The sequence below is a fragment of the Cupressus sempervirens genome, chromosome 5 (assembly GCF_028749045.1).
Source record: "Cupressus sempervirens isolate cs-2001-9-10 chromosome 5, ASM2874904v1, whole genome shotgun sequence".
Lineage (NCBI taxonomy): Eukaryota > Viridiplantae > Streptophyta > Pinopsida > Cupressales > Cupressaceae > Cupressus > Cupressus sempervirens.
The window spans coordinates 380,253,212-380,275,989 of NC_143122.1; the positions used below are offsets into that span (position 1 = coordinate 380,253,212).

General features: G+C 35.1%; 1 pseudogene; it reads left to right on the top strand.

The window, feature by feature from the left end:
- The window catches only part of LOC149556359 (uncharacterized), a 42,273-nt pseudogene extending 24,079 nt beyond the window's left edge, over positions 1-18,194 (top strand).
- The last annotated feature ends 4,584 nt before the right edge of the window (positions 18,195-22,778 follow it).

Genomic DNA, 22,778 nt, shown 5'->3' on the forward strand with positions numbered 1-22,778 from the left:
AAAATTTAATTATTTTATTTAATTAATTCCTCAATTAACTAAATATGATTAAATATCAATTTTCTTTATAAATTTCCATCAAATTAAATCATTAATTATCTTTTAATTGTATTTCATTATAACAAAAAATCACAATAGACCCACAAAACCAAATAATGACAACTCCGCTAAAGAAAATTGACAAAATCAAATTCTAGGGTTAAAATCATGAATTTGTGTCACTCGACAAATTCAAAAGGGTGAAACTAACTTAGATACTTGTCCTATTTTCTAGAAAAATTGGCTTAGTGTTTTATGATTTGGACTCAAGAGTTATCTCCCCACTTATACCATTGGAATATTGTGATACGGTAAGCTCATCCTAGCAATTCAAGGAAGTCGATACTCGGTACCTACAATCTGCATAAAATCTATGCATGTACAAACATGATATTCTAAACTAAACAGGCAATGGTAGGAAGTGGTTCATTGTGTAGATCCTGACTAGTAGGTGACTACGACTTCCCTCCTCAACCACATTAGAAACATCAAACATAAAGTAAAACAGACATGCACACCATACTCATGCAAGTATGAGGTAAGTATCCATATAAATTGCATAAAACTCATTCATCTAACTAACATAATTCAATAATTGAAAGACAATACATTAACATATATATCATCATCGAACATAATCATAGAATAGACCTAAAAGAATATGGGAAAAACAAATTAGAAAAGTCAACTAGGGGTAGGCTTAGACTTAGGCTTACTCTTGGAAGCCTACAAGAAAGATAAAAATAAACTAGGGGTAGGCATTACATAGTTAATGCCTAAATGATACAATGGTATTTGATGTCCTAATTGATACAATGGTATTTGATACCCTAAATGATATAGTGGTATTTGATGCCCTAATTGATAAATTGGTATTTGATACCATAAATGATACAGTGGTATTTGGTGGTATTTGTCATTTTAATAAAGTGGCATAGCTATTTGTTCCTAAGCAGTATTTGTGGACTATCCTAGGTTTTACAAAAGAATCCCTAGATGGATTTCAATTTTGAGTTCTATGGTATGTATATTTTAAATTCCTTCTTAAATTTATGGATGGTGTCTTCAATTGTTAGTTATGAAATTTTTGTTTAACTGATTGTAACTATTAATCTCATTCACATGAACATAATTATTATAACTATCTTCCTATGAATATGAAGTATTAACTGTATTTCTTTTATATGATAAGTTATTAGTTAAGACCCAAGAGAAGTGGTTGTTACAACTTTTAGATCGAGAGATAAAATATAATTCAAATGCTCAAGTTCTAAACTTTAGCATGGGGAAACCTCACATCAACATGAATGAAATGGATGTATCCATGACAAAAGATGCAAATGAAATGAGCATGTTTGTGATAGAAGATGCAAATTTGCATTATACATCGAGTTACACTTGTTATTGTAATGCCTACCCCTAGTTGACTTTTTAGATTTATTTTGCCAGATTCTTTTAGGCCTATTCTATGATTATTAGTACTTGGTTATCATATTTGATTAAATTTTATTTCATGTGTTCAGGATTACTTCGATGATAATATATGTATTTTAATTTAGTGATTTTTGTTATCTCATGATGATTAGTTAGATGAATTATCTATATGTAGTTTCTATCGATACTTACCCCATACTTGCCTGTGTATGGTGTATATGTATGTTTTACTTTATGTATGACATTGTTGATGTGGTTGAGGGAGGGAGTTGTAGTCACCTACTAGTCAGGATCTACATGATACACCACTCCCTGTCATTGCATATTTAGTTTAAAACATATGAATATGTACATGCGTGGATTTTATGTAGATTGCAGGTACCAGGTATAGACTTCCCTGAATTGCTAGGATGAGCTTACCCTATCACAGTATCTCAATTTGTATAAGTGGGGAGATAATTCCTGAGTCCAAATCCTAACCTAAGCCAATTGTCCTAGAAAGTAGGACAAGTATCTGAGTTGTTTACTCGTTTAAATTTTTCAAGTGATGTGAATTCATGATTTTGACCCAGGAGTTTGATTATGTTCTTTGTCTTTAGTTGAATTGTCATTTTTATCTTGTGGGCCTGTTGTGATTTTTGTTATAATTAAATCAAATTAAAAGATAATTTAAATGATTTTATTTCAATGAAAATTTTATAAAGAAATTTCAATATTTAATTCTATTTAATTAATTAAGAAATTAATTAAATTTAAAAGATTTGATTAGAGTTCTAATTGTGGTGTATTACTATTTATTTAGTTTAATAATAATTCATTTAAGAGTTTTATTTTAATAATAAACTCTAAATAATATTATTAGTTGAATTAATAAATATATTGTCTTGCGATTTAATTAAAGAGGGAAAAGAATTGATTTAATAATGTTATTTAAATGCAAAAAGCTTGCACATGAAATTAAAATTTAATAAAAATGATAAACAAAAAAGGGTTTCACGTGATTGCACGATCAAAGCTCTAATTTGGGCAAAAGCTCTTTATTAGGAAATCAGAGCTCATTTATGCATACATAAGTTTGGAGGAGCCAATTTTTGAAAAGAGGGTTTGAAAGAAAGGGAAAATTCTTGTGTGTTCTATGCATTCATGGTTTTAGCATCAGATCCAAGTAGGATCTTGTGGGTTGTACAATGGTTTTCGTCCTTGAAATTCTTTGTCTTCTCCGTGTCTGAAAGAAATTGTTTTCAAAGTTTATTTGGGTTGAAACCCTTGTTTGTATTTTCACCGTTCTTTGTTTCAAAAATATCTGTAAAAAAAATTGAGATTGAAAACCTTATTGGATGAAATTGGGGATTCATTTTTAGTTGGTTGAATTCAGGCTGGGGGTTTGAATAAAAGGAATACTAGAGATCAAAAATCTATAAATTTGATGGTTCCTATTTATTCTTCTACCAGAGTTATGTTGATTTCTTTATATATATATATATATATGTTTACCACAGTAATTTTCTAATTATTGTGGTAATAGAAATTTTAAAATGGAATAATTCATTTGTTTGGGAGGGGAGTCTAGTATTTCATTCTTTATAAAAAAGTAATTTAATAAATATTGCTTGGGAGACGGAGGCAACCATCTCCTCTGTCCCCCTTTCCTACCTCACCACTATCGATAGTTTGAATTGTTGCAGTCAGCACTTAGGTTGTCGCGAGTAGCCTAAGAGTTACCGTGGACAACACTAAGAATTGCCATAGCAGACTCAAAGGTTGCCATGGGCAGCCAACCCTTAGTTAGGGCTGTTAAAAAATTATATTTATAAAGTTTTTAAAATATTTTTTCTTAAAAAAAAAATTTAATAAATGATATTATATATAAGTAAATAAATAAATTTAAAAAAAAAAAAATATATATATATATATATATATATATATATATATATATATATATATATATATATATATATATATATATATATATAGTTTAGTTATATTTATATATAATTAAAAATGGTTAAAATTTATAGTTTAAAATAGTTTTATTAAATTGGAATAATTTTGGGGGATTGAGTTTTAAACCCATAATGTTTTATTTGATTTGTTTATTTTTTTAAAATCTATAGTTGATTTAATCAAAGATAATTTATCTTCATGGGGAAACTTGTACAATTGTAGTAAATGGACTTTTAGGGATATGCATTTTTTTAAAACTAAGATATTCATCCCATAAAGGTTATTATTTGACTAAATTTAAGATATATCTATTTGAGAATTATAGTAAATTTATGGGTACTAATGTAAGACTCATAATTGATCAATGCAACTTATGAAACCTTTATCAATTTTGATTAGCTTTTGAAAAATGAAAACTTGAAAACCCATTAGCGAAAGTCAAAATTTTATGTTTTGAAAACGAATTGAACTATGAAATAAAAGTTTGTAATTCTTGATGAGATGTATGTTATATTGTATGATTGGGTTTTGGGTTAGACTTAGTACTTTCACCAAACTAGGATGTTTACTAGAGGCTTGGTGGTTTTGTTCTATGATGATGTTATGTATGCCATCTTTTATACCTGACCATGGTAATGTGTTGTTGTCTATGATGAGTTTTGATAATTGTTTGTTAGTGCTTTCTAGTTCTTGTATAGAACTAAGGTGAATGGTGTGTTTTCTTGATGCAACCTTTGAGTTTTTGTTTAGTTGTCTTTTGGATGCTTCACAATTTCTTATATAGAACTGATGTGTATGATGTGACTTTTCTGGTGTAACCTTTGAGTCTTCGATAAATTCTTTTTGGATGATTGTATTGGTGAAATATGTGATTTTGGTCAGTGACATTTCAGTTCTTTCCAATTGCTTGTTAAGAACTAATGTGTATTTTATGATCTTATGAGATCTTTTGATTTTACTAAGCTTAGGGTAGGTTATATGTATGTCATGTTGGGAAGTGGCTTGCAATGGAGGCTAGAGCCCTAAAGAGGCTGCCTAGGTAACCCATTGTAGGTTGTTTTAATAAGTGATAACATTTGATTAAATGGGTTTAAAATAAATTAATAAAATACAATGCCACATAAATTCACGAGGGGGTCAGAGTCCTAAGACATTGTCAAGGTAACCTTAGAGTTGACTTGTTAGTATGCCTTATCTATACAAAAGGATACTAATGCCGCATAGAGACACTAGGGGGCTAGAGTATAGAGAGGTTGCCAGGGTAACATTAGAGTTGTCTCAAGCGATGACACTTGCACACTTGCATAGTAGATTTCCTATGTGTCTTTGTTACCTCTGGGATTAGCTAATACTTGTTTCTTGGTACCCTTTGAGATAATTTGCTTTTAGGCGTTTCCTTGACCTAGATGTTGGTTATGAATTTTGGTTTGATATCTGTATGGGACTTGAGTTTATCTCCTCAACGTGGTGGGAGTGGGACATTTAGGTTCCACGAGGTTAGGTGGTAGTGCATTTTCTCATACCATTGAGATTTGACAATTTGATGTCATTGCTGGAGTTCCTTGTTCTGTATTACCTTTTATTCTATTCTTGTGTACAATGATGGATGGCTATACTATTAGGATTTAACCACAGACAAAAATAACAATTACATGCAAATATAAACAATATCAAAAAATAATAGATCACACAGAAAAGAACACAAGACACCAAGATTTAACGTGATTCGCCAAATCCCTAGGCTACGTCCACCAAATAAAAAGTCAAATATTTTTACGATCTAGTGATTACAACCTAATTACAATCTGTAATTCCTTATAGCTCAATACTATCACAAGAATCAATTTTCATAGCACACCTTATCAAACAATCCATAACCCTAAGCGCTTTTATACAAGTATTTGTGCCACTTCAGGGTTAAAACTAGTTACAACATGTCGACCATTAATTGGTGAATATAAGCAATAACCAATTGGCGAATAGGAGCCCAAATTTCTTTTCAAATAATTTATGAAGTATGTACAATACTTTCTTGATTAGACACCACAAACTAACAATCTCCCACTTGGGGACTGATCAAACTCCACGCTAGACAACAATCTCCCACTTGGAGACTGATCCTATAGCAATACCACTGCCATATGGGGCTCCAACTAGATCAAACCACCCTGGACTCTTGTTCTTTTATTCTTGTTTATTCTAGAAGACCAACTAAAGCTGAAGAGGAATTCAACTTCTCCCTTGTCACTACCTTTGTCAACATATCTGTTGGATTGTCATCTGTATGTATCTTATCCAACTTTAACTGTCCATCATCCAAAACTGACCAAATGAAATGGTATCGCAACTGGATGTGTTTTGTCATTGAATGTAGAGATGAATTCTTTATAAGATTAATGACACTCTAACTATCTATAAAAAAATAATTATCCCTCTGAGGGTGTGCTAATTCTTCAAAGAAGAATTGAAGCCATATCATCTCCTTGGCTGCCTCTATAGCAGCAACATACTTTACCTTTGTAGTGGATAAAGCATTAACCTTTTATAACATAGAAGCCCAGCTCATGGCTGCCCCACCAATAGTAAATACATAAGTTGTAGTACTCTGCCTGGTATCAATATCCCCTACCAAATCTGAGTCAACATAACCCTAAAAATTAGTAATAGAGCCCTTAAAGTGTAAACACTTATTGGATGTTCCTCTCAAATATCTAAGGATCTATTTGACTGCATTCTAATGCTCGATTCCTGGATGACTCATAAAACTACTAACGACTCCCACTACATGTACAATATTTGGCCTTGTACATACCATAGCATACATCAAGCTTCCTACAACTGAAGCATAGGGTACCTTGGACATCTTATCCTCCTCTTCTTGTTTCTTGGGATACATTTCCTTAGTCAACTTCAAATGACAAGGTAAAGGTGTTCTGACAACTTTAGCATTCTCCATAGAAAAATATTGGAACACCTTCCCAACATAATCAACCTAATATAGCATTAATTTCCTGTTCTTCCTATCTCTACAAATATTCATACCAAGGATTTGTTTTGCTGTCCCCAAATCCTTCATAGCAAATGCATGTGCTAACTAGCATTTAAGCCCCTTAGTATGATCCATGTTAGACCCAACTACAAGCATATCATCAACATATAAACATAAAATAATGTAGTTATCATCATCCAACCTCTTAAAATAAACATAATGATCTGAATGACACCTACTATATCCATACTCATGCATAAAACTCTCAAATTTTAGATACCATTGCTGAGGTGCTTGCTTCAAGACATATAAACTTTTCTTCAATCTACAGACTAAAACTAATAAATTTAGCCCTAAATTTCAACGTGAAAAGATCAAAATTGCGACCAAATTTGGTCGAATAGATGACTAAACCTATTGTCGATCTTTTTTAGTCAATTTTTCATCACAGTCATTATGTGTCAAAATTTTGACTTCCAAAAGGTCAGCTTATCGATGAGAGGTTCATCAATTTCATTAGTCAAGCTTGAACTCTTATTTCCTCATTTGCATCCATTGATGGTCGAAATTTTGACGTAAACCCCTTGACTTTTTTGACGGTGAAGCCAAACGTTCAATGGCAAAAAAGACCAAATTGCGACCAAGACCCCTTGAACTATCATTAGAATTGCAACCAAGACCCCTTAAGTTTCTACGGTGGTACAATACATTTGACGATAAAGGGAAGACATCTTCATCTAAATTGAGACCAACGCTTGGTAGAAATTTAGACGGGCTGCACCAATTATTGGAAAAGCTTTGCTCTCATAGGAGCCTTCTAAACTGCACAAAATTTGATTCTAAAGCATAATTGCTCAGTGCATGAGACTCAGGGTATTGTGCATATTTCTACCTCCACACCATTGTTTCATTCATCACACGATTTACTTCATACAAAACAATGGGAAGGAGGAAGAAGTGTACACGATATCCTGAGTCTCCACCGAGCAATTATGCTTTAGAATCAAATTTTGTGGAGTTTAGAAGGCTCCTATGAGAGAAAAGCCTTTGCAATAATTGGCACAACCCATCTAAATTTTGGTTCTTGAGACACCATTTCTTGTGAAGACTTAGTATATAAGCTACCTGTGAATGGATTTTTCTTTGAATAGAATTAGTATGAAAGGAAAGAAATAGTTTTTATGATATCAACTCAAAAAATGGACGTAATAAATATGACCAAACAATCTAAATTCAAAGTACAATAAAATGAGTTCTAAAAATAGAAAAAAATGAGCAACAAATCAAGGATTGAAAGTTAGAGCCAATATTAGAGCTTATTAAATAAAACAAAATTTGTTTAAGTTAAACAACCTTTAACAAAAATATAGAAGATTAATTGCTCATTCTTGACAAAGAGATATTGGATCCATACAAGGGACAAACCATTGGATAAAAAAATTGAATTGTTACAAGGAGATGACTAATATCCACCGAGAGTCAAGCCATAAGAACCATTGAAGCAAGAGCCAAATTTTAAGAAGAGGCATAAACAAAATCCACCAATAATCTAAAATGGTTTATGAATTGAGAAAAGAAATATGTGCAAAGGGTTATTCAAATAATCTTTGTCCAAGATATTTTAAATTTCATTTAAATTTATAAATAATGTAATTTGGTCAATGAAAAATCAAAATTCTATATATTAATGTGACATTTAAAAAAAATTGAGGGACTAAATGTTGGTTGTATGCTATTATGCATAACTAATTATTAGTAAAACTTATCATATAATTGACAAATCTTAATAAATATGTGATTGCTTTTTAAATATGTAATGAAATATTGATTAATTAGATTAATTAATAAGGTATGTAAAATTTAGAGATTTAGAATAGAGCTAATCAAGGAGATCAAATATCAGTTTTATATGCATCCTTAAGATGTTCAGATAAAATGTTCCAAGTAGATTCTCAAACTATTCAAGTTTCAAAGGTAACAATAATATGTTGTATATTTTGGTGATTTTCTATCTTTTAGTCATCATAGCATTGTAAGCTGAATGGATCACCACTTGATGCTGATTGGATCAACAGTGTTTACACCAATGCTTTTGTGACTAGTCTTTTGGATTTGTAATTATATATGTTGACGGGATTAGCAACTCCTTGCTGTGTTACTCATCGATATTTGTTTCAGCTATTAGCTTTGGAAGATTCAACAATCTAGATATACAATGTCCGAGTAGATGAGGTGTGATCAATGAGTCTCTTTCTTGCTCACTCATTTAGTGCATCATTAAAAAGAGACCAAAATGAAAGTTCCCTAATTAGAATTGCAGGCGTATGGATGTGATACAAATGATAGGCGTTTGGTGTTTAGGAAGGATAGAAGGCAATTAAGAAAGGAAATTGCAATATCTTATGGTATGCACCTCAAGGTACTTGAGATTAACTTCATGCATATAACATTTCCTTACAAATACATGAATGGATTTTAGTAAATCAAATTTTAGATTTGGTCAAAATGATGACAAAGAGACTTGGCAACATATTAACAGAACAAAAACAAAGAATGATATCTGTATCGTATTTCAAAATCCTTCAAAATGCTCAGCTAATTATATTCAATTAAAATTTATCATCATTTTAGTATCTGCTTTCCAATCTTGATTTACCTACAATGTGATTCTCACTTTAGTATTTCTTATTATTCCACCCTCTTTCACTGTCTTTCAATAGTTCTTCTACTGATTAATAATTCCCTCTCTTTAGTCAACTTGTGATCATGCATTACTTTAGATATTATTTGAAAATCAATCATATATTGCCTCCTTTTGTTATTCTTAATCAATCTTAACATCATTTTGTTATTCTTAATCAATTTTAACATTGGCCAAACATTTAGTAATTTGAATCTATAAACATGTGAATGTACAAAATGAGATGGAAATGGATATACAAAAAGAAGACAAACCTAGGCATTGGCCCCAGAAGATACCAATACATTCAAAGTGTGTGAAAATGCAAAGCCTGTAATTTGCTTTTGGTGGCCTTTAAGCTTCATTTTTACCTAGTTAGTTTAAACAAAGTTAGTTTAAACAAGTTTGGAAACACACAAGTTAGAAGTCGCTATTTTTAATGATGAACTAAATGAGTGAGAAATAAAGAGACTCATTGATCACACCTCACCTACTTGGACATTGTATATCTGGATTGTTGAATCTTCCATCCCAATTGCAATGATGTTATTATCCTAAGGGTGAAAAGTTAGAAAAGTAGTTGCAGGAGGAGGTGCCATGAAGGTAGTCATAACTTGCTATAAACACTCATTAGCAAGCATGCCACATAATATTTTCTCAAAACTTTGGTTGAAAAAAGGAAACAAAAAACTTGATAAGGAACCCAAGTAAGAATATAACTTCTAAATTGACCAGCTCAACAGTCATGTTGAAGAGGAACATATTTTCAAATGATGCACCTTGAATGTCATCATATTGAACAAGGAGACCTTTCTACCCGAGGCAAACATTGCATAGGAATCATTCTTAGACAAAGCTATGAAAGCATTAGCTTCCTCTAGATTTGTAGCACTGATATCATTAGTCATCACAATCCCACTAGTTGGCTACCACATTTGTGGTTGAAGATTGGCAATAGACTGTAGAGAAGATCACTGTCTTGGTCACTTAAAAGACAATTTTCTAAGCAACACACAAAAATTCTTTCCAAATTAAGAGCATCACCTTTCTAGATGGATTCTGCTCCTTCCATGGCCATTTACATAGTTTGTGGAGTGAATTTGATGCCAATGCTAAAAGAGCAACACCAAAATTGGTATATCAGTCTTGTAACTTGTACAAAACAATAGGTACTAATGTAAATATTGAAGTCATGAATTGCAAAGAAGGATATGTGGGTCTAGTTATAGTTATGACTTTTTGTATTACAAGGAGTAATGTATGGTAACAAAAAGTCCATACAGTGTTTTAGAGGACACCCTTTGTCCTTGATGTTAGAGTATGGAGATAAGTCCTCAAGAAATGTGGAAAAAATGCATATAAGATTGATCTTCCATCAGACATAGGCCTTTCTCCAATTTTTAACATTTCTAATCTTTATGCATATAAACCACCTACTGATGTTTGTGATGCAAGAACAGGTCATAAGGGCAGTGCTGATGTTTCTTAGTTACCTAAGGTCACTAAACCTCAAATTGAATGCATTTTGGACAAGAAGGTTACAAAACAAACTAGCAGATGCATCTATTATTCCTACCTAGTCAAATGGAAGGACACACCCAATGAAGATGCAACTTGGATGACTCAAACAGAGCTTGAAAAGGTAGGGTATCAATTGGACACAATACCAACTCAAGGGACTTGAGTTATTTTGAGAAGGGTAGCATGGTGCAGGGCAATCAAGGTCATCATGAGGAATTCCACAAGGATCCTGCACTACACCACCTTCCTAGAGAATCCATGAGAAATATAAAAAGGTTTTAGGATGTTAGGAATAAGTTCATGTTGTTATAAGCCCATTTGTAAAGGTTTTGAGGTTCATTTGGTGTTTTTATAAACCATGAATCCTTAGAGACCTATTAGGGCCAAATAGGATTAGAATCAGGAATATAGTCTAAAATGGTTGAAAAAACCTTATAATAAGTTTATATAGGTCTTAGGAAGGTTTGAGAGTCTTAGGACTTCATTATGTTCAAAATTGCAAAATGCAACAAAAAGTTGCTAAGCAATTTTTGCTTAAAAGTTGGTAATTACAAATAAAGGAGTTTGAACTGATTATAACTATTCCCAAGGTAGTTTATCAGTCAAACATGCTTATAAATGTATGATCCAACCTTCCTAGCAAAATAGGTTGGTTGATGTATAGATCTTTGCATATTTCAATAAAGATTACTAGTTTTTTAGCTCAAAACTGCTACATTTATGTTTTCGCACATGCTGTACAGATTGGAAAGGGAGGTTGAATGATATGAGGAGTAACTTGATTGAGTTCCCTATCCAATACACATGGTTTGAATATTATTGGTAATTTCTATCAAAAGTTATAGCAATTTCTTTCAAAAATGTCTAGAAACCCTAGGTTCAGTAGGGTTTTGTGCAAATGAATGTATAGCTCATGACTGCACAGTTCAAATGGTACAAAAACCAATGAAAATGGGATCCCTAGGAGTGTACTTTCAAATTCAAAAAGTAGGAGTTGAAAAACCAAAGGGAGTTAATTTTTCTTGCAAGCCCTAGGTCAAATATTTGTATGTATTTGGTCTAAAATTGAAGAAATTTGATTGCTAGAGTTGTATCTGAAGGAAAGTAACCAAATAAAAGGTGGATTGGTAGTTTCCTAGTTACCCCTTGGAGTTATAAAGGTTTAGTTCTAGTATATGCACCCATTTCCTTAGTCTTCCTTTGAAAACCAAGCCTAAAGGGGCCCATTTAGGTCTATCTACTTAGGCAGATTAGTGGAGTGCTGGAGTAGATTGGAATTTGATCTTTTGGGATATTGTTGGGGTTGTCAAACACTTATTATTTCCACCCTTGGATCAGGTATTAGATGTGTGGTTGTTTTGGATGTAGCAACTTCTCACTATTAGCCCTTGTAGCCCTATTTGTGAATAGGTTGGTGGAACTTATGAATAGTAAGTGATACTCTCCATACTTATCTCCATACTCTCCATACTCTCCATACTCTCCATACTTATCAAATAGATAAGTATATTTATGAATACTTGTCATACTCTCCATACTTAACTCCATACTCTCCATACTTATCAAATAGATAAGTATTCATAAACAAAATTGTACTTATAAACAAGATGGTGAGAAAGTGAGGCTTTTGAATTACCCACGAAGTCCCAGCTAGGACATTGAAAAATTGTGGGGAAATTCAATAATTTGAAACTTCTATTGTTTATGATGATTTTTTCATATTTTTGATCAATTCTATGATCCATCATCAAAATATCAAAATATGAATTATTTTTTAGGAAAATCAAAATATTCCCAGATTAATGATGAATGATGAAATTTGATTCAAAACATTAACAACAATTAAATGATAAGATCCATTTCCCTCACCCCAAGCACAACAACGACAACCCCACTGCATTCCAAAGACCATGATGATTTATCAACACCCTTGTCCAAAAACACTATCAAAGCAACAATTTTAGTGGATTCCAAAAGTGCTGTGAGTGCTGACAGGGATAATGGGGCTGGAAAGCTTTTCATTGTCTCTGCATGCATTGCATGCTCTCAATTTTTAGTCACAACTCAAGAATACAACTACTATATAAGCAAAGAGCTTCATGAATGAGACCAATGTTTCTATTATAGTAAGAAAGGACTAAGATCTCGGAAAAGAGGATGACAAAATCAAATAGAACCAAGGCAAGAATCTACAACATATCTATGAATTGTGAGTCTCTCAACTCAATTAATCATGAAACATAATAATTATTGATCTTAGCTTCCACCTGTACAATCATGGAAAATGACATGATTGTCATAGATATTAAGAGGTAAATGCATCTAGTGACAGTTTTGTCTGGATTCCCCTCATGTAGAAAGTTAGGGATGATGTTTTCTGAGGGAGGGTTTGATGAAGACCAGAGCTAGCTTATAGCAGAACCATGCAAGAAGCTCATGGCCATGGCTCCAAACACACACAACATTGTACCCACAATCTTGAACTGGCTACTTGCAGACTTAATGTCTACTTTCTCCATCCTACAAACACAAAAAAGTACCAATTAGACCATAAGAGTATAAAAACCCAATCTTTGAAGAAGTAGAAAAAATGTGATTAGAGAGTACTACTCACCCAAAATACTCACTTTCTCACCATCTTTCTCACCACCTTGTTTATGAATACTTATCTTTCTCACCATTGTGTTTATGAATACTTATCTCCATACTTAGCATTATTTTTTGTCTAGAGTGTCATCAATGTTTTTAAATGTAGAATGAAATGGTTGTAAGTATGCATTTCTACCACATGCAAATGATTTTGAGATACAAACATGTGCAATCAAATCTCCTAAGGAATAGACATCACCACTTATCACCATCTTTGCCAAAACAAGATTTGTCATAAAGCGATGTTAGAATAGTTACTAAAATGGTCATAAATTATGTTCTTATAGTAAGAGAATACTTTGACTTAAGAAAAAAACAACACAATATTAAAACATGACATTGTGCTTTAAAAACTATAAAGATACTTGTAAGAACTTCATTTGGACTTGCTAATTGGTTATCACTATTAACTATAAGCTTATCTTCAAAGTTTGAGCTTCACTTGGTTTTGAGAATAGTTTAATATTCTCTACTAAAAAAGGCCAACCACATGAAGGTGGAAGCTCATTTCCCCCCCCCCCCCCCCCAACATCACTCTAAATTCCCCATTAACATTTACTAACATTCATTCATTCATCCATTTTTGAAATATAACATTCAATCATTATAATCAGATGATAACATTCATTAACACATTAAATTCATTAACACACAACATTCATGAATAATTCATTAACACACAATATTCATGAATAATTCATTAACACACAACATTCATGAATAAGTCATTAACACATAAAATTCATTAACATACAACAATCATTTCTTTTTGGCTTTCTTGCAATTTTTTTTTCCATGAAATTTCTACAAGGAATATCAATTTCCTTGTCATCCCCTTCCTCTACTGGTTCTAATTGCAATGCATGTCTCCTCCTCATCTCTTAAGGAACATGAGGCCGCTACACCAAAGGGGGGTCCACTGCAATAACAAGTACTTCATGAGTTAAATTCACACCATTTTATATTAGTGAATTATGAGTTTTTATTTAAGTAAAAGAACTATAAATAAAAAAAAATCATTTAAAAGAACAAAACATAGATTTTTTTTACCTGAATATGCGACATGATCTATTTGCTGAACAGTCTAAACATCCTCTAACACTCATTCAACATGACATGATTCTATATCTTCTAAAATATACACAAAAATGTTACACCAAGTTCAATTAAAGATGTTAAATTGTATTAATAATTACATAATTAGTTTTAAATAGAAAATGAGCACCTCCATGGATAGTATGATGCACATTAGGGGCTTCATGATGCGGCGTATGATTTGTGTCACAATTATCAAGCTGCATTGCAATGTCATGCACATTATTATCAAAGAGATTGTTGCTCAAGTATTCAATTTCTAATATATTTTTTGGCATATTTACCTGTGCTCAAGATGTAGGAGATTGTTTGGTTGGGGCAGTGGAAGCTTGTCATAGGCGTTCAGCCACGGCTGCATAGCCTTGCTTGAAAGCAATTCTTTTGTGTTCTTCCATGACCTCTAGATTAAAATTAGTGCCCTGCATTTTTTTATTAATTAACAAAATTATTTTCATTTTATAAGTAATTTTTCTTTGCAATTCATTTACTTCTACTTACAACTTGTGCTTTGATTTTAGAATATCCCCCAGAGCCAAGTCTGTGCTGCCCAACCTTTTTCAGCCTGGCCTTTGTTGCCTTTGATGTGTCCTACAACCTATGAAAAGTTTGAAATATGTTAGATGATATAGATATAAAGATTAGTACTAATTAGTGCATTATTAAATTAATGTACTAGTAGTTAATACTATTTCATACCTTCTTACATTTGTTGGTGTAATTTCTCTTTGACCATCCTGTTTCTCCTTTGCATCCAAAATGAACTCATTCCATTCCCTCACTGTAATAAAGGGAGGACGCTCGTACTTCAGATTTAGGATGAGACTCTTTCTATATGAGTTCCTCAGAACCTTAAGATGTTTACAAGCTTTTTTAAACATTTTCTTATGATAAAAAGTATTAATACCAAGCTCATGATCTAAATCTTTGATGAGCTAATCTTTTAATTTTTTATCTTGAAAGTTCCACCTTTTAAGAAAAAACACAAAATTGTTAGATATAGCTAGTAAAAGAAAAGACCCAAATGGAACGAAAAATGTTGCACCGATTAATGATATGAAAAAAAAATAGTGGGATAAAATTAGTTCACTTATGATGTTCCACCTTGTACGTATGGTGGGCTTGAATGTTTGCAGTGTGAGGTCATAAAGCTTCTTATAAAATGTATCATTTCCTACAAAAAATTTCATGGGATAATCAATCCAAAGCTTCTTATGAATAGGTAAATACATATTACAATATAAAAAATAATTATTTAAAGTACCTAGAATCTTAGGACATTTTAAAGGCATCGATTCATCATTGTCAATCAACAATGACATTTGCATAGCTCTTGTGCTAGAAACATGGGTAGCTCCAAGAAATGATGGTGAATTATCACCAATACATGTACTATGATCTGTATTTGGTGTAGAAAACGGTGCATCTCCTACCACAAAAAACAAATCCACTATGTGATGCACCCAAGAATAAAGTAAAAATTATCAACTCATAATTCACATAAAACCAAATATAGCAAGATTTACCAGTTGGACATCCCCTTGTTGCTGACATTGCAGTTGACAATCTCGTATGAACGTCTGTCAACCTCCTAGGAGTCTCCTACACTTGATGACCTAAACAATACATTGTTAGCAAAGACATTCTGAAATAATAAAAGTAAGAGTTAAGAAGTTTTTGAAGGTTTGAAATAAAAAAATTCCTTGTAACTTGTCAACTAAAAGATTATTTTACCAGTGGTAGTCGAAGCTCTGCTACTATCGGCCTCACCGCATTGTCCTTGACCAGGTTTTAGACCAGTTGCCAAAAAATCCTATAACAAGAACTCATATTACATATTTTACTTCACAACATAAAACATTATAAAATATAAATCTTTATTGAACTTTTGTTATAACTAAAGATTCATTACTGCTTACTTCATAACGATGAGCTTACACTCTCAAATTAGATAGCCTCTTCATCATCTCCTCGGATGGAATATTTACTTCATCCAAAATTCTCATTATTTCTAAATTATTTTTAATTTTTTTTTTCTTCAACATTATTGTTACATTGGGAGTTTCTACAATATCGTCATTAGAAGGGGTAGCTAGTGGCTTTGTACTTATTGCAGGTGCTTCTCCCTTATCCTGAACATCAAATTGTGAGAGGAATATCAATAAAACTATCATAAAAACTCAAAAAATGTAAATAAAATAATGTAATAATATAACATTTTTCAACTATCTAATTTGTAAAATTTTAATAAGGTTTACCCTTGTTGAAGAATGGGTGGGAGTAGCATCCTCATGGCCTCTATCATGTGTTAGATCCATATCGTCCTGTCACAAGGATTAAACATAAAAACTTCAGCTGACTGAAAGAAATAGATAGTAAAAAAAAAATATTAACAAAATGGTATATAGTACTTACAACCCTCATTATAGTAACTTTTTTTATATCTATGTGGTTTAAATGGTAATCTATTAGTAGTTCTTCCCTTGCACTTATTGATTTTATTGCACAAACAAAAACTTCATTCCCCTCACGTGCCTCAAATATGCAATTGGGTTGCTTACTAGTTGAGGAAGGTCACGTACTATTTATAAAACCTGCAATATTACTTGTTGCTTTTGGTCTCCAATCAATGTACATAGCAAATCTTTTACTTTGATCATTTTCTTTCCATTGTATATAATTAGCTGGTAGTGCATACCAACACATACTTTTTTATATTGAACAATCCGCATCTAATCATTGTAATTGTAACATGGACTGACATACTTGGATAATTTGATAACTTTTTTGTAACATATCTTTATCCCATCCATGGAAAATAGGCCCAAACCATGTAATGAGGATGGAGCAATGTGATATATCCTCTCATTAACACAAAAATTCGTGTTAATTGGAGGTAGCTCATTGGGTACCCATTCTTTCTCAATGTGTGTGTACTAAAAGGGCACCTTGATGTCGCCTTTGGTCTTATTATCTTAAGAACATGACCCCCCATTAGCAAGGAAAAATTGCATGCATTTATCAAATTTTTTTCTAATCTTTTGACCTCTAGTTGATCTCCCTATTTTAGTTGTACTACATGTAGAGCTTTCATCTACCATTTCCTCATTTCCCTCATTCCATGTAGATAGATCTGACAAGTACCTATTTGGTGCGTCTTGCAATCCATCAAATGAAAATTTGATAATATTTAAATAATATATATAGAATAATCAAGTCGTGACTCATACATGCAATTCTATAGTAGTAAGTTGAAAGTGATTATACAATTATATTTCTATACGGACCTTCTTTGTCTATATATACATTATATGATTATATAATATGTCTATTTATAACATATGCAGTCAATGGAGAGATAATTCAATGGGAAGCGAGAGCAACGGGAGTAGAGGGAGTGGGTGTTTTCAAAATTCAAATTCATGCAAGAGCGGGAGTTCCTTGGGTGGTATGTTTCGGGTCCCTGGACTGGAGCACAGATAGCAAGATGGAGGCTGTTTGGCTGCTCCTGGCACTGGGGATAGGTCAGAAAGCGCGGTTGGGGGTCCAGTTGTCCAAATCAAGGAAGCAACCAAGTCTCCATTGGTTTCCAAAAATAACGTGCAAGGAACTACAAAATGGTCCTCACTTTTTGGGGTAAAACCTTCTGGTAAGTCCTCTTTCCTGCCTATTAAAACTATTTAGGATTCAGTGAAAGGTTCTTGTGCGATAGCCATCCCGGATGAGATTGTGGATCACAATATTCAGACTATGGCTTCTACTTTGGTTGGGAAATTTCTGGGGCCTAGACCGAGCATTGACGAAGTTAGGCAGCTCATAAAACATAAATGGGCTCTCAAGGGCTAGGTCTCGATCACGGCTATGTTGAAAGGCTTTATGTCTTTCAATTTCACTTGCTCAGAAGACCTTGCTAGCATTCTGAGTGAAGGGCAATGGGCCATGGGTCATTCTTCCCTTGTGCTCCAGAAGTGGTCATCTGGCATGAGCTTGAATGACTCTTTTTTCACCCAAGCTCCTGTGTGGGTAAGATTGCCAGAACTACCACTTGAATATTGGAATGAGGATGTCTTTGGGGGAATAGCTAGGACCTTTGGGGAACTCCTCTCAACAGATTTGATTACTGCTTCCAAGTGTCACCTCAATTTTGCGCGCATCTGCATTGGGGTGAGAGAAGGAACAAACATGCCTGAGTTCGTTGCACTTCATTCCAAACTTGGAGTGCACAACCAGAAAATCATCTATGAAATGATCCCCTTTACGTGCTTCCTCTGCCTAAAGGCTGGTCATAAGGCCCACCAGTGCCCCAATGAGGCAAAGAAGAAGATCACAAAACCGGTCATCCCTGATCATACCAAGAAGCTTGCTACACGCCCTTCTGGAAAGGGAAAGATGGAACTACTTTGGAGGCGCAAACTTTCTATGGCACAGGGGAGAAAGGCTGTTAGCCTAAAAGACACAGTAGCGAAGGACACTATTAAGAAGGATCCCCCAAGGAGAAGGCTAGTTCCTCCCCCCTTGAACAGGGCCCTGTTTTGGAAAAGACAATCTCAGACCCATTGGAGGACCCAAAGGTGCAGGTAAGCTCCCCCTCCAAAGCCATGGGTACCTTTGTGGAGCAGGATCTCCCTCTGGAAACTATAGTGCAGTCTTCTCCTGTAGTGGAGGAAGTCCCTCTTTTGGGAGCTACAGTGCTGAATTGCCTGGAACAAGAATCCTTGGCCCGGGGAAAGGATAGCCAAGCTAAGTGTCTTCCCCTTGAGGACACTCTTGTTTCTTCGGGGGTCATCACTGGCAAGGGGGGAGATTCTTCTGCCCCTATAGGAATTGAGGCCAAGCTTCATCTCCTCATTAAGAACACTGATCCAACACAGCTCGCCCTATGGGAAGATAGGTTAGATAACAGTGCGACGGATAGCCTTGATGATTGGTGCATGGTCAAGAAGAAAAAGAAGAACCAAAAGAAAAATTTCCCCCCTATCTCCTGCTTCAACCAGAAGTAGGGTTAAAGCTGATATTGGGTCACCCCCCAAGGGAGCAGGAAGAAAGAACTTAAATCAGATTCTGCAAGAAGAAACAAGAAGGAACTTGGCAGATGGAAGCTAGAGGTCCATCAATGATTTCTCAGGAAGTAAGAAATAAAAGTTATCTCTTGGAACATAAGGGGCCTTAATGGGGCTCACAAACAGGAACTCATTAGAAATATGATTAGAGACCAAAGACCTGATTTTCTGATGTTACAGGAAACTAAGATGAAAAGGGACCTGGTAAGAAGGATATCTTTCAGTAAAACTTTTTGCTGCGAAGCATCTGATTCGGATGGAGCTTCAAGTGGTGTCCTAACCTTGTATAACACCAGAGCTTTCAAGTTAACTACTCTTTTCAGCTCTATTGATGCTCTTCTTTGTAAGGTTTTTCACTTCCAAAGCAATGAATCTTGATTAATCCTTAACTTGTACGCCTCCAATACCAAGAAAGAAAGGAACTGCTTTTGGACCAATCTCCTTGGGATCTTATCTAATTGTAACTTGAATAAAGGGATTATAATGGGGGACTTCAACTTGCCTCTATCTGATGTAGACAAAAGGGGGGGTTATGCCCCGGATCAGGAAAGTAAACACGACCTTGCTTCGTTCATTCAACATCTCGCCTTCCTGGATTTGGACCTTCAAGGTGGCAACTTCACTTGGTCTAACAGAAGAATTGGGGGTGATGGTATTCAAGTTCACCTTGATAGAGCCCTCGTCTCTACTGAATGGCTCCTCTCTCACTCCTTTAGATTATCCCTCCTCCCCAGGGTGGGCTCTAATCATTCCCCAATTTCTCTTTCTGCCTCCCCCCTCTCCAGCAACAAGGCCTTCCCTTTTCACTTTGAGAAAATGTGGCTCTCACACCCTGCGCTAGAAGGTAATATTTCCATTGGTGGAGCATTGAGGTTGAAGGCACTATGATGTACAGAGTTGCCCAGAAGCTGAAAAATGTGAAAAGAGACATCAAATCATGGAATAGAATTGACTTTGGCCACATCTTCCAAGAGAAAGATGAGATATCTGATCAGCTCTCTTCTATTCAGGATGAAATCCAACATTTAGGATACAATGCTCATAATAGCCAGCAAGAAAAGGCCATCCTTTCGGATCTGCACAACATCATATCTAAGGAAGAGCTTTTTTGGAAACAGAGATCAAGAGTCAGTTGGTTGAAGGAAAGAGACCGCAACACCAAATTTTTTCACCTGACCACCCTTAAGCACCGAGCTAATAATAGAATAACCAACATTGTTAAGGGCCAGGTTCAGGTTACCAAGGAGGATGAAATTGAGAAGGAAGCTGTCTACTACTTCTCATCTCTCCTCTCAGTTGATCCTTCCCTCTCTGGGTCTGAACAAGAGGAAATCTTGGTGACAATTACCCCCATTCTTCAAGTTCACCACAACTCCATGCTGAAGGCAATCCCCTCCTTGGAGGAAATCCATCAGGCCCTCTTCTCTCTCCTGGGGGATAAAGCTCCTGGCCCAGATGGTTTCCCAACTTTTTTCTTTCAAATCTTTTGGAATATAGTGAAAAAGGATGTAGTTAAAGTGGTTTAGGAATTCTTTGGAGCCAGGAATTTGCTTAAAGAACTTAATGCTACCTTTCTGGTCCTCATCCCTAAAATCCTGGGTGTTAATTCTTTGGATAAATTCAGGCCCATTAGCCTCTGCAATTCCATCTATCAGATCATTGCCAAGGTTCTCACTTCCAGGCTCCTCAGTGTTCTCCCTCTTATTATCTCTCCTCAACAAACTGGCTTTGTCCCAGGTAGGTAGATCCTTGATTCAATCGTTTCGGTTCATGAGGTTATCCACTCTCTTAAGGCGGGCAAAAATGAAGGCTTCCTTCTTAAGCTAGACCTGTCAAAAGCATATGACAGGGTTGACTGGAAGTTCCTCTTTGTTGTTCTTCATGCCTTTGGCCTCGATGATCAGGTTTGCAAGCTCATCTCCCAGCTTGTGTCTTCACCCTCTTTGTCGATTCTGGTCAACGACCACCCCTCTCCTTTCTTCTCCCCCTCTAGCGGTCTAAGGCAAGGAGACCCCATCTCTCCGGTCCTATTTGTTATCATGGCAGAATGCCTTGGCAGACTCATCCAGAAGAAGATCAGGGACATGTGTTTAGTGGGTTTGAGGCCTTCTTCGGGTCCATCCACTTTCACTCATCAGCAATTTGTGGATGACACGATTTTGGGGGGTGAAGCTTCAGTTCGGGAGGCCAAGACCTTCAAAAGCATTCTTAATTCCTACACCAGGGGTACTGGACAAGCTATTAACTTACAAAAGAGCTATGTCTTCTTCCTCAACACTCCTCTGGAGAGGCAGAGGAAAATTTCTCAAATTCTGAGTTGTGGCATTGGGTCCCTGTTGGCGACTTATCTTGGGCTTCCTCTAGGCTCCAAACCCCCGGACTCCTTTTGGACAAGCATTATCAATAACTTCATCAAGAAACTTGCTGGTTGGAAAGGGGCCACCCTCAGTCAGGCAGGTAAATGCACCCTAGTTAACTCGATTCTCCAGAACCTCCCCACCTATGCCCTCAGTCTCTTTGGGATTTCGATTAAATTTGCGAACAAAATGGAGAGGATTCAGAGGGATTTTCTCTGGACTGGAACTGATGACCACAAGAGATACCACCTGGTTACCTGGGACCAGGTTTGCTTGCCCAAAAGCCAGGGAGGTCTTGGAATCAAAAAAATTTCTCACCTCAATCAATCCCTCTTAGCTAAACTCCCTTGGTGCATCTTTCAAGGCACAGGTGTTTGGAGGGACATCTTGGCTGAGAAGTACCTGGGAGGCCTGTTTCTCTTCTCCATTTTCCAGGAGGCCGAGCTGTCATTGGGTTCTAACATTTGGAATGGTATCTTGAAGGCCCTTCCCCTTGCTAAATCCAAGGCCAAATGGAAAGCTGGAATGGGAGATAAAATCCTTTTTTGGCAGGACAATTGGCTTTTTCAGGAACCTCTCAATACCCATCCTTCATTCGGCAGGTGGGCTGATCAGGCAATAGGCATATATGGTATGTTGGTTAGGAACTATAGAAATGGGAATGAATGGCACAATCTGGCAGAGCATTCACAGGATCTTGAGCCTTTGATGGCCTCTTTGAATGCTATCAACATCAACCAGATAGGCAATGCCTTAGTCTGGGGAGACTCTTTTGGAGGCCATCATACTGTAGCCTCAGGCTATCTTTCCCTTATGGGCACAGGGGAGAAACCTATTTGGGCCAAGGCCTCGACCCCTGGATTAACGCCCAAAATCAACATTTTCTTTTGGCTCCTCTTGCAAGACAAAATCCTTACCCTAGATAATTTAGCCAAGAGAGACCAGATTATACCCAGCAGATGCTGCCTCTGTAAGCATGACCTGAAAATGGTTAATCACATTTTCATTCACTG